This window comes from Alosa sapidissima, chromosome 9 (assembly GCF_018492685.1).
Source record: "Alosa sapidissima isolate fAloSap1 chromosome 9, fAloSap1.pri, whole genome shotgun sequence".
NCBI lineage: Eukaryota > Metazoa > Chordata > Actinopteri > Clupeiformes > Clupeidae > Alosa > Alosa sapidissima.
This window is the reverse complement of record NC_055965.1, coordinates 32,283,839-32,295,879: the sequence shown is the minus strand read 5'-3', so window position 1 is coordinate 32,295,879 and position 12,041 is coordinate 32,283,839. Positions and strand designations below refer to the sequence as shown.

The 12,041-nt window shown below is 39.8% G+C and overlaps 2 protein-coding genes across 5 annotated transcripts in view; one reads left to right on the top strand and one right to left on the bottom strand.

Annotated features, from left to right (window-relative positions):
• Positions 1-12,041, top strand: part of LOC121718789 (zinc finger protein 708-like) — a 712,111-nt gene that overhangs the window by 324,477 nt on the left and 375,593 nt on the right. The window lies entirely within an intron of this gene.
• LOC121718798 (gastrula zinc finger protein XlCGF57.1-like) overlaps positions 1-12,041 on the bottom strand; it is a 102,084-nt gene that overhangs the window by 1,979 nt on the left and 88,064 nt on the right. The window lies entirely within an intron of this gene.

Sequence of the window (12,041 nt, the reverse complement as noted above, 5' to 3'; positions counted from 1 at the left end):
AAGACATATGCTTTACAAGACAGAAAGCCATTCCCCCCCCCCCCCCCCCCCCAAAGTGGCCTCAAAGTCGAGAATTCATACTTATGATTATAAAAATGAACAAACATTAACCTTGACCTTAAGAAATGGTGATCTACAAAAACTGCTTATCTAATAAGTATAATTCATTAATTTGATATTCAATTGAGAATCCAAAATCAAAAAAAGAAAAAATATGACTTATTGTTTCATTATTTGTTTATGAATGTGATCCAAACAAACAAACAAATAACGCTTTGTTTTTCAAACTTTTGATTTCATGGTCAGATCAAAAGGTAGAACCTTTAAAAAAACAGCCTTAGGGCCAAAGCTGATTTTGATTAAAAAAAAAATAAAAAATTCCCCAATTGCTGTGACCCAGAAATTATTTATTGACTTACATTGCCAACTGCTGCTTGTTTTGCAGTGTTAAATCAGATTACCAGTCCGATTATAACTTTACCACTAACAATTTAACCTAAAGACAATGGCTATATTTAAATGTCCACTCAGACCGACAGAATCTCTCTTTTTTTCCACTCAGCCGATAGTCTAAACAAATAGGTTTTTCTAACTTCTATGCTCGACTTAAATTATTTGCTCTGCTTGTGAATGAAGTTGTATCCCACTTTCCTTTGATCAATGTGCTTGTTGAACGATGCTGGCAAGCGAGTCCCTAGTTTCAGTCATGCCTCCTCTTGTCTCTGATGTAACGGTGTAAATTGTATCAATGTGCATTGTATCTTTGTAAACTGTAAATTGTTTACGCATGCTTATTAAGACCACCGCTAGCGTAGCTTAGTATAACCATTTGTTTTCACATACACCATCAATCAAACTAACCAATCACTGGTCACGTCACACTCATAAACCAAGGTCTCGTTTGTCATCAGTCACGTGATTTTTATGGAAACAAAACTAGCCTCGAACTGGGGCTTCATGTGGCACACCCCTTTCTGCTCGAAACAGTATATCAAGTTATAGGTGCGTATATTTTTTTTGCAGGACCGAATCCAGTTTAATGCTAGTAAGTTTGCAAAAATATAGCCTAATTTTGAATGTACAGTTAAGAACAAAATTATTCATACCCCTGGCAAATATTGATTTAATGTTGATTTTCTTTTGACCAATATGTTTGTTCTGTCTAAAAATGACACTGTCACATGCCAATAGGTTGTAAGACAATATGGTAAACACATGGAATCAAAAACAAAATACGCCTTTTTATATTTTTTTTACATTTTTATGAAAAATGGTGTGTCCACAATTATTCATACCCTTTTAAAATAAATCACTGGAAACTTTTTTATTTGCAATCAAAGCTCTCAAAATGGTTCTTCTAATACGTACCAAGCCGCTCCATGTCTCCACAATGATTATAGACCGCACCTTTTTAGCTGCAATCCGGGTTTTGAGGCAGGAACGATTTTTTGCCATCACTCTGGCCTTGTCTGGCCTTTTTTGACGGATTGAGGTCTGGACTCTGGCTGGGCCACTCTAAAATGTTGGCATTGTTCTCTGTTAACCATTTCTTGACTTGTTTGACTGTATGTTTTGGATCATTGTATGGTTTAATGGTCCAATGATGCCTATTGGGGAAGGTCTCTTGGCACACTGCCTTATCTTTTCCTCCAGAATCTCAGTGTAGCCTCTTGCTTTAGTGTTACCATTTACTTTGAGAAAGTCACCAGTTCCCCCTGGTAGAAAAACATCACAAAAGAATACTTGTCTAACCCCCCCCCCCCCCCCCGCCCACAATTTAAATGGACATGGTGTCATTGGAATTTAATGCTTCTTTTTTTATGCCAATCTCAGGCCATGTCCCTGGGTCTAAAAATTTTTTTTTAAAAATCAGCGAAGGCTAAATTCTTTGCCCAGGTGTGCCCTTATAAAGGTTTAGCTGAGTTGGGCATGTTTGGAGAAGAGTGATCCATGATCAGCATCCAAGATGACCAAGTGATTCATTATGAGATGGAGTTAACATTTCAACCACCAAAACACCATCCACAATGTAGAGAATAGCTATAGAAATGTATTAGTTTTGGGTGTGACAATGGGACCAGAGGGGTATTTCACAAAGGCAGAATTAATACATCCAAGATAAGTGATAAAGCAAGGTTTGACATAGCGTTGTCTGGTCATCCTAGCTCAACTCGTTTCACTAATGCCAATCCAGGATGAGTAGGAGCGACTAAGTCAAGCCAGGTGTAAGTAATTCAGGATGTGTGCGCGTTCTCGTTTCTGTTCCAAAGTGCCCACGGTTGGAATAAAAAAGATGCGGAAAATAGCGTCATTCACACAAAGTGAACCGCTTTTGATATAGACTAACAATGAAGTAAAGTTATCCTTTTTGGAATGGGGAATCATGGCTATTTCTGTAAAACAGCAGAAGTAGGTGTGGTAGACCAACTGAATGCAAATTTACGTATGCACCCACGTGTGAGTGCTTCCTTGTCTCGGCACGCAGCATCATTAAGAAAGCGCTTGCCACTGCAAAGATGCACATAGTATGATATACCTTAATATTATAGTTGAAAATACCTTCGAAAACGTGCCCCCCCCCCCCCCCCCCCCACTTCCAATCAACTACAGTAGGCTATTCATCAAACATCTATCACTAAAATAAGCAAACAATGAGTACCTAGGCCTATGTTAATAATTATAAGGCTATCACAATTAAAATAATAACCATATGTTAGTAGGCAGACAATCTGTTTTGTTTTGCGAGCAAATACATTTAGCAAATAGTTTATAAATGGAATAAAGCTCCTTAAAAATTAGCACGGAGGTCTGATGTGAATGACAGCTAGCTGAACCAATAAGACAACATAATTACCATTAGAATTAACTTAGCTTGGCTGTTAGCCTGGTCGGGACTAGGTGCAGAGAATAAATCCCCATGGTAACTTATGTGCCACCTCTTTTGTGAAACCAAGTCAAGGCTAAATTCATCCAGGATAACCTAAAAATCCCAGCTTAATCCCTTATCATGGTTTTGTGAAATACCCCTCTGGTGAACTTCTCAAAGTAAACGGTAACACTAAAACAAGGGGCACATTGAGAATTTTAGAGGAGAAGATCAGGCTGTCTATCGAGAGACCTGCCCCAATAGGCGGCATTGGATCATTAAACTACACAATTATCCAAAACATACAGCTAAACAAGGCAAGAAATGGTAACCGAGAACAATACCAACATTTTAGAGTGGCCCAGCCAGAGTCCAGACCTCAATCCGTCAAAAAAGTGAGCACAAGGCCAGAGGGATAACAAATAATCGCTCTTGACTCAAAACCCATATTGCTGTTAAAAAGGTGCGGCCTACAATCGTGGAGACATGGAGAGGCTAGGTATTATAAGAACCATTTTGAGAGCTGTGAATGCAAATAAAGATGTTTCCATTGATTATTTAAAAAGGGTATGAATAATTTTGGACACGCGATTTTTTTTATAAATTTCATACATTTTCAGTCAGAACAAACATATTGGTAAAGAGAAAATCAACATTGAATCAATATTTGCCAGGGGTATGAATAATTTGGTTCTTAACTGTATTTTGTCCGAGTGGTTGTAGTGTAGTGATCATGGCATAGATATTACTGACTTTTCATAGAGTGCCTGCATATAGCCCTAGTAGTGTTGCACGGTGTATCGATACTAAAAAGGTATCACGATGCCTTCACACCAAAAAAAAAAGATACGATTTCCGACGTTTTTAGAATCGATACTTTATTAAAATTAACGTTCTGTGTCTGCGTGAACTGCTGCTCTCATTGCTCCTTGCATGCATCTAGGCATCAAGTGAAATCTGCAACTATTTCGGATACATCGCGAATAGTGAAGGCAAGCCATAAGGTACACAGAGGCCCGTTTGTAAAATATGTTTCAAAGTCATTTAAAAGCAGTAGGCTACGCATGGAACTTGGCTAAACACCTCGCAGACATATCCCAACATTTTTGTTCAAAGAACGGCAGGTTAACGAATATGCTATGCTCATAGGGTGCTAACGTGATGAAAGCGCAATGTTCACGCCAGAATAACATTACCATACCATAACTTGTAAACAATCTATTTCATGTTCGGTCAGTACTACTGGTAATATTTGTCATGGCATGTAGACTGCAATTTGTTCAATAAGTACTGCCCAGATGTAGGATAGGCTACCAGAAATGCGCTAATTAAAGCCCACAGCATATAATACCACCAAAGCGTGTTGAGTCCTAATAATAATAATAGCGGCTTATTGTTACGTTGTAGCAAATCATGTTATCAAAGAAATAGACGTAGGCTAATGTAGGAATGCACACAGACATATTGCAACAGGTAATGGTGTAGGCCTATCTGACGAAGACCTGAGTGGTTGGAACGTCGTACTTGTACACTGGGCGCAAAGACCATCCTCACATTTTTCCCTTTGCAACTGTCAAAGAAATCCCATGAACACGGGAAGGCCTAGGGAAGCCAATACTGTACATCAGATGGCCTAAAGATTAGGCCCCTCTGCATAGCATTCAGTGATTTGGATGCAGTAATTTCAACACTGACCTTGATCTAGCCTAGTTTGGCTATTTAAAGCTACTTTATTGGCAAAACACAACACAATGTAAATGAACTAAATAAAGGACTTAATCACACAAAGTAGGCCTACTATTTTACTGACTATAAAAATAATAATTATGTAGGAAGTTTAGAACCCAGAATTGACCTGCACACTACAAAAGTGCACCGAATTCAACACACATGACTCAATACACTTGGAGGAGGTAGGAGTCCTTTCTTTTCCAGATATCTTAGGATTTCGCCGTAGTATCGTTTCAGTATCGAGCATCGTGATATTTATGGCAGGTATCGTATCGACGTCATAATTTTGGTATTGTGACAACACTAAGCCCTAGTCTGAAGATTGTAGGTCATCCAGACCAGGGCTACATGCAGGCACTCTATGAAAAGTCAGTCCTCAGGGAGGCACTGAAAATTGTAGAAGACCCCACACACATCCTGTACGAGGAGTTTGCCCTCCTACCCTCAGGTAGACGCTTTAGAGTACTAAACTGCAGATTAAATAAATACAAAAACTCCTTTATCCCAATGCTATAAAGATGCTCAATGATAGGTAGCTAGCTACCTATATGTTATCCAGTGTGCAGCTCTGACAGTCTTTTTTTTTTTTTTTTTTTTTTTTAAACTGTGGTGGTGTGGGGCTGTATGTGTAACTGTTGTTTTTTTAATTGCCTATGTATGAGCTGTGTATGTCTGTGATTCAGTGATCGTGAAGCCCAAGACAAATTTCCCCTTGGAGACAATAAATTATAAAGTATATTAAATGTGACTTCAAATTCGTCTAAAACAACTTTTTTGTGAATGTTTGACAACTTCTAGATAGATAGGTAGATAGATAGATAGATAGATACTTTATTGATCCCCAGGGGAAATTCAAGAAGAATTTCCTGCAGCTGTGGTGAGCAATGAGCACGCACAAGGAAACCAGTTGGTTGGAAAAACCAGAAGGCACACAACACCTGCGTCGCATACATTATTAAACTTGCTTCAGGTCACACAACAAACCTTGTTTCCTGTAGTTGCTATGGTCAACTACCCTGGAAATCCAGAGTTCTCACGAACATGACCCTTTACTTAAACTTTGCTTCAAGTTACACAACATTGTTTCCTGTACTTGCTATGGTTAAAATATCAAAATACTGTTGTTGTTTCATTTAAGTTTTCTTCTGTTTTTCTTCACATGGTTACAAGTGATTCACATCTAAAAGGGGGGATCTGAAAGGACTTACTCTGCACCAGATAATAGTGTTCTTGTTCATCATCTTCTTCAATCTTCACTTCGATCTCCGCTTTTATCTGTTGTGTTTCATTGTCAGTAACGCTGGACCCTGCGGCATCTGTTTCAGTTCTACAGTGAAGCTCTGCAAACGGCTTTTCATCTTCAACTTGAGAAATCATATATCCATATTCCTCCTCTTGTATGTCTTCTTCTTTAACCATTACTATCGGCTGGTCGACCTGCTGCGTTTCGGTAACGCATGCCAACGCACTAAAGATGATCCCATTCAAAGTTTTCTACAGCATAATCAAAGCAAAAAACAAAAGGTTGCCTTTCAAGATTTGTTCTCGTTTTAAATAAAACACTCGAAAACTAAATTACCTGTTACTTCAATAGTTGGCACATGGCTTATTTCCATCTATCACTTACTAAAATCTGTTATTGTGTGTAACGTAGGCTAGCATAGACATTAAACGAGCCTACCTGAAGCAAGTCCACGTACTCCACACACACTGTTCTGCTCACAGAGATCTGCTGATCTGGTATTTATGTAGAATAAGACGTCAAACCATGCATATCTTCACAATATCAAGCATTACTGAACCAACATCGCGGACGATCGCATTTTTAAAAGAAACCGCGGGGTATGAAATTAACTCGTGAAATGTAGATTGTTGACAAACCAACCAGACAACTATGCATTGCTGCCACCGCCTGGAACGGAGTGTCACTGCAAGGATTTGGATTTGGATCTAGGTTAGATAGCCTAGGGTTTTTATTTTTTATTATGAATATACCTTGGTAGTACTTTACATCAACATACATAGTACAAATTAAATATGACAATAGTACGGAAGCGTATTGCTGCCACACTGGAATAAATAAAAAGGCTCAGTATCACGTAATTACGTGAAAAGTTTCTTGTTATAATAATATCTTTTTCACGTTTTAACAACATTTATCACATTATTACATGAAATGATCATGTTAAAGATAATGTCATGTTATTTCAAGATATGATATTTTCACGTTTTTACAAGATATTTATCATGTTATTATTACATGAAATTATCACGTTATTTCAAGGTAATGAAACTAAACTAAACGAGAGACAAGAATAGGCTATGGCTCATTCACACGACTCAATCAAATTCTATTTTAAGCTCGGTGGATGATGTTGCTATATCAATATAGATGCGAACACCCACGCATTCTCCAGAATAATTCTGCACCTGTGTGCAGTAGCCTGTAACGGAGTGGAGCCGGGCTGATTACCGTAGTGTGATCTCAAAAAGCGCATGCTATTGCTGTTTGAATATTTTCTTTGCTGTGCTCTCCAGCAGCCTGCACTGTGCGACTGCAGCGCTTCACTACTCACTCCCCGTGTCCCTTCCCCACAGCCTTAGAAATGACAGCAATGACCTGACATGCAGGCTACCGAGCCAGAGCGCTCTATACATTCACCCAGAGCGCTCTGTACATTCACCCACACTGCGTGAAGATTCGCATATTTATCAAAGCCCTTTCGCCTTAAGACAAAATAGAGCGCTGTGATTGGATGACATCCACGGCGTCAGCCAATAGAAATCCCTATGGTTTGATACTAGACGTACAGGCTGAGCAAATTAATTTGCCGCCGCTAGGGTGCGTCTACAAGGATACAAGGATACAAGGAAGTTTATTGTCACATGCATATAGTTAATGGAAGTAAGAAATGCAGTGAAATTATGTCTGGTGTCAGCCTATTTGTGCAAAGTGGGGGGGGGGGGGTAAAAAGTGCAGTAGAAGAGGGGTTTAGTAGATTAAGTGGCAAGGGCTGCATAAGAAAGGTGAGGGAGGATTGGAATTGGGGGGGGGGGGGGGCACCAACAAGGAGCACCCAAGAGCAACAGGGGCAAGGAAAAACTCCCTTACCAAGGAAGAAACCTTGGGCAGATCCACGGCTCAAGGGGCTAACCCAACTGCCAGGGGTCTTGGTGTGTGTGTTGGGGGGATGACAGGGGAGATGGGATAGTGTGCTGTGTATGTGGGGAGAGGGCAGTGTGCAATATGTGTGTTGGAGAAGCTTCCTCATGAGACAATGTGCTGTGTATTGGGGGGGGGGGGGGGGGGGACAGTGTGCTGTAAGTATGTTGGGGATGTGTGTTGGAGAAGCTTCCTGATGAAATAATGTGCTGTGTATGTAGGGGAGAGGGGGGGGGGGCAGTGTACTGCAAGTATGGTGAAGGGACTTACTATTTCAAGCAGAGTACTGTATGTATGATGTATGTGAGTGATGAAGATGTGTGTGTGGGCGGGAGAGGAGTGTAGCAGTGACTGTGTGTGTGTGTGTGTAGTGTGTGTGTGGGTAGGTGGGGGCAGTGTGCTGTAAGTATGTAGAGGATGTGTGTTGGAGAAGATCCTGAAGACAATGTGCTGTCTAGATTTCTAGGCTACCAGCCATGAGCTCTCGTGGCCTCATTTTATTTAGTTATCTTGAAATAACGTGATAATTTCATGTAAAAACGTGATAAATATGTAAAAACGTGAAAATCTTGAAATAACATGATTTTCACGTTATAACGAAAAAATGAAAATATCATTATCATGTAATAACGTTATACATACCATACCTTCCGTACAATAGTACAATGAAAACATAAAAAAACCGTGGACACTCCAAACTGTACACACTGGGAGCTACATCTCATTGATCGTTTGCAGAGGTCTTGGGAATATAATTTAACACTAAGGATCAGATCTATTCGGTCACAACTCATAATGGGGATAATATGATCAAAGCTGTGTTATTGATGACTGAGATGCAGGGGGAGGAGCTCCAGGGGATGGATGGCGAAGATACTGAAGAGGGGGAGAGTGACTTATTGGTTGGACGGTTTTGAGGTAGAGCTTGACAGTGAGCTGCATGGTTGTCCAATGCTTTCCCAGGTAGCAAAATCAGATTGGCAGATAGCGGACCGCTGTTGGTATGCCACCAGTGGATTGCCACTTGATCTAGATAGATAGATAGATAGATAGATACTTTATTGATCCCCAGGGGAAATTCAAGGTCTCAGCAGCAGCATAAATACAACACAAACACATTCTTTAACAGCAGAAAGAGTAATTAAAGTATATAATATAAAAACACAACTAAGCAGTAAGGACAGTAGAAGATAAAGAATATGCTAAATATACTAAAATACAAATTATACTAACACTTAATACAATATATAAAAATATACTAAAATACAAATAACAAAAATACAAATTATACTAACACTTAATCTAAATCAATTCTAAAAACAGTATCCACATAGTGGTGATTAATAAATCAGAGGCGCTTGCAATGACTGAGGCAGGGACTGAGCCTGTGATTCTCTGTGCATAGTAAGGTATGGTAAGGTGCTCCAAGGTGCTCTGTGTGAATGAGTGTCATGGTGGTAGTGCAATGGTGATAGTGGTCATGGTGATAGTGCAAATGAGTAAGTCAACAGTGCAACAATGCAGAAATAAAGTAAAGTAAAGTCTATATATCTATATATTTAACTATTTAAGAAAATGTATAAGTGTGGCCACAATTCGGCTGTGGCATGGAGGGGGGGGGGGGGGGGGGGGGTTATGCATATGTGCTAATATAGCACGCAAACAGTGAGGCATAAAGACAGTGGTAAAAGTGGCTAGTGGACAGACAGTACCAAACATGGAGGGGGTGAAGAGGCAGACAGACTATGCAGAGAAGTCTATCTCTCCTCTTCCCTTAAGTGAGGCATTGAACAGTTCAATGGCCCTGGGGACAAATGACTTTCTCAGTCTGTCAGTTGTGCAAGGCAGTGAGCAAAGTCTCCAGCTGATCAGGCTCTTCAGCTTAACAATAGTGCTGTGGAGTGGGTGACACTCATTGTCCAAGATGTTGATCAGTTTGTTCAGGGTCCTTTTGTCAGATAGTGAAGTGATGCACTCCAGTTCAGCTCCCACTACAGAGCCAGCTTTCCTTACCAGCCTGTCAATTCGCCCCACATTCTTCTTCCTTGTGCTTCCTCCCCAGCATACTACTGCATAGAAGAGGACGCTGGCAACAACAGACTGGTAGAACATCCTGAGGAGCTTACTGATCTCTTTTCATTTAAGTTGTCATGAATATTTAGAAAAGACAAGCAATGTTATTAAAATGATGTATGGAGTATAACTGAACAAATGAAAAAGATTTTAGACCAATAGAGGCAAAATATTGGGCAATTTGCCTGCAGCCCACCAGCGGACCGCCAGATCTGCCCTCAGTGGGCCGCCAGCCTCTTGCTATCTGGGTTGAAGTGTAAGATGCACTGCCCACACCTTACAGTTAGGAGTACTGGATGCTTTGAAAGATATACAAGTGTCTAACCCCAGAGCAAAAGCCAGGCACGTCGCTAAAAAACTTAAAACGCAAACTGTTGGTGGAGGGCTAAAGAGAATGGGTCACAAAAGAGCCATCATCGATTGCATAACATGATGACATTTAACCCACAATATGCTAGAGCTACATTGTGAACTCATAACTCAGAGCTTTCTGTGAGAATATGGCCCCAAGCATCCCAGAGCTGCATCTTGGCAGGAGATTCAGTAGATGCATTGAAACCTGTGAAAAATAGCAACAACATGTCTACAATGTGACCAGTTAAAGAAGCACTATGCAGGTCTGGTTATTCCTTCGCTGTTTCTGGGTTTTCGTCGGATTTGGGCTCGCATTTTTCACTACACAGCTCCCCCTGCAGCTTCGGTAGCAAGTGACTGTTTCGCTAAACCCCCACTAGCTAGCGAGCTAGCCATCAAGAAACCAAGCTAAACACATACAGGGCTCACAATAAAACGGTCGCGCAAACACATTGTTCAAGGGACTATCAAACCACATTACAAAGACAAAGATCACCCAAGGGTATAGGCTACTTACAATTTCAACAGGGTCATTCCACGTCAATTCAACCAGGGCCCACGCACTTAGGTCTCAAAAAAATCTGAAAAAATTACCAGGCGTACCTATGTTACCCAGGAGACACACTGTAAAATTACTCTTATGTAAGATCAATACTTTCCAAGCCAGTTACACATATATATTTTGTTCGACCTCTTTTTTGTCAAGGTTCACAAGCCCACAGCGCAAGAAATAAACCATGTAGGAGGCTCAAATTTTGCATTCTGGTACATAAATAGGAATAGTATGTAGCAAAATCGTCACGTTTGGTCTGGATGATCCTGCATGGTCATAGCTGTCCCTCAAAGTTGATCAAAATTCTATTGGAGTTTTTGGCTGGGCTCTGTTTAGGCCTTCAGAAGACATATTTGTACTCAACATAGGCTCTTGATTTATTTTCCTTACTGAGATAAGTAGAAACACTCTCAAAAAAAGCAATGAACAGAAAATAAATTCCTTCAGGGTCTGAACAGCAGACCTTACAAGTCTGAAAAATCCAACCCAAACACCTTGTGAATATGCAAAGATTTTTTAATATATTTTTTCTTTATGCTCCATGATCCCTTCTTTTTAAAAACACCAATTTGACTTGTCTTATGCAAATATTTCTTTTCTATCTTGGATGCCTTAATTCTGCTTATGTTTCTTCATATTCAACGGTACATTTTTAAAGGCCATTATTTCGCAATCTTTCGGGAGGCAGAGTAAGCACTTAATTCTATATGAATTGTCTTTCACTCCGGCAAATGAAAACAGCTTCATCAAACCTGGTGACAGAACCATCTACCGCTCTGGCAGTGATAATGTGCAGGTTTAGAATGATTCGTAATATTTTTATAATTGTAACAAGTAACAATGCAGCACATAAAAAATGTATCGGAGTAAAAGTATTAAACTCAAAAATAAATGAAAATATGTACTGAAGTAAAAGTGAAAGTAAGAGAAAATAATAATACTCCAGTAGAGTACAGATACGGCCTTTTAGTACTTCGTTACTATACATCTTTGGTGCTTTATCACCATCACCTTCTCTTTCTTTCTTCAAAGCACATCTCAAGACCTTTCTGTTTAATGATCACTTCTCCTCCACATCCAACACATAGTTCCATACAGATAACTTGTCTTTGTTGTATTGTTTTGTTTGTTTGTTATTGTATTTCCCTGCCTTTGTCTCTGTTGTATTGTTTGTTTGTTGTTATTGTGTTTCCCTGTCTTCCTTCTATGTAAAGCGACCTTGGGTTTGAGAATAAACTTATATTATATTATTATTATTTTCCAGTTCACCTGTTCAAGTGCCCAAAGAAGGACTTTACCTC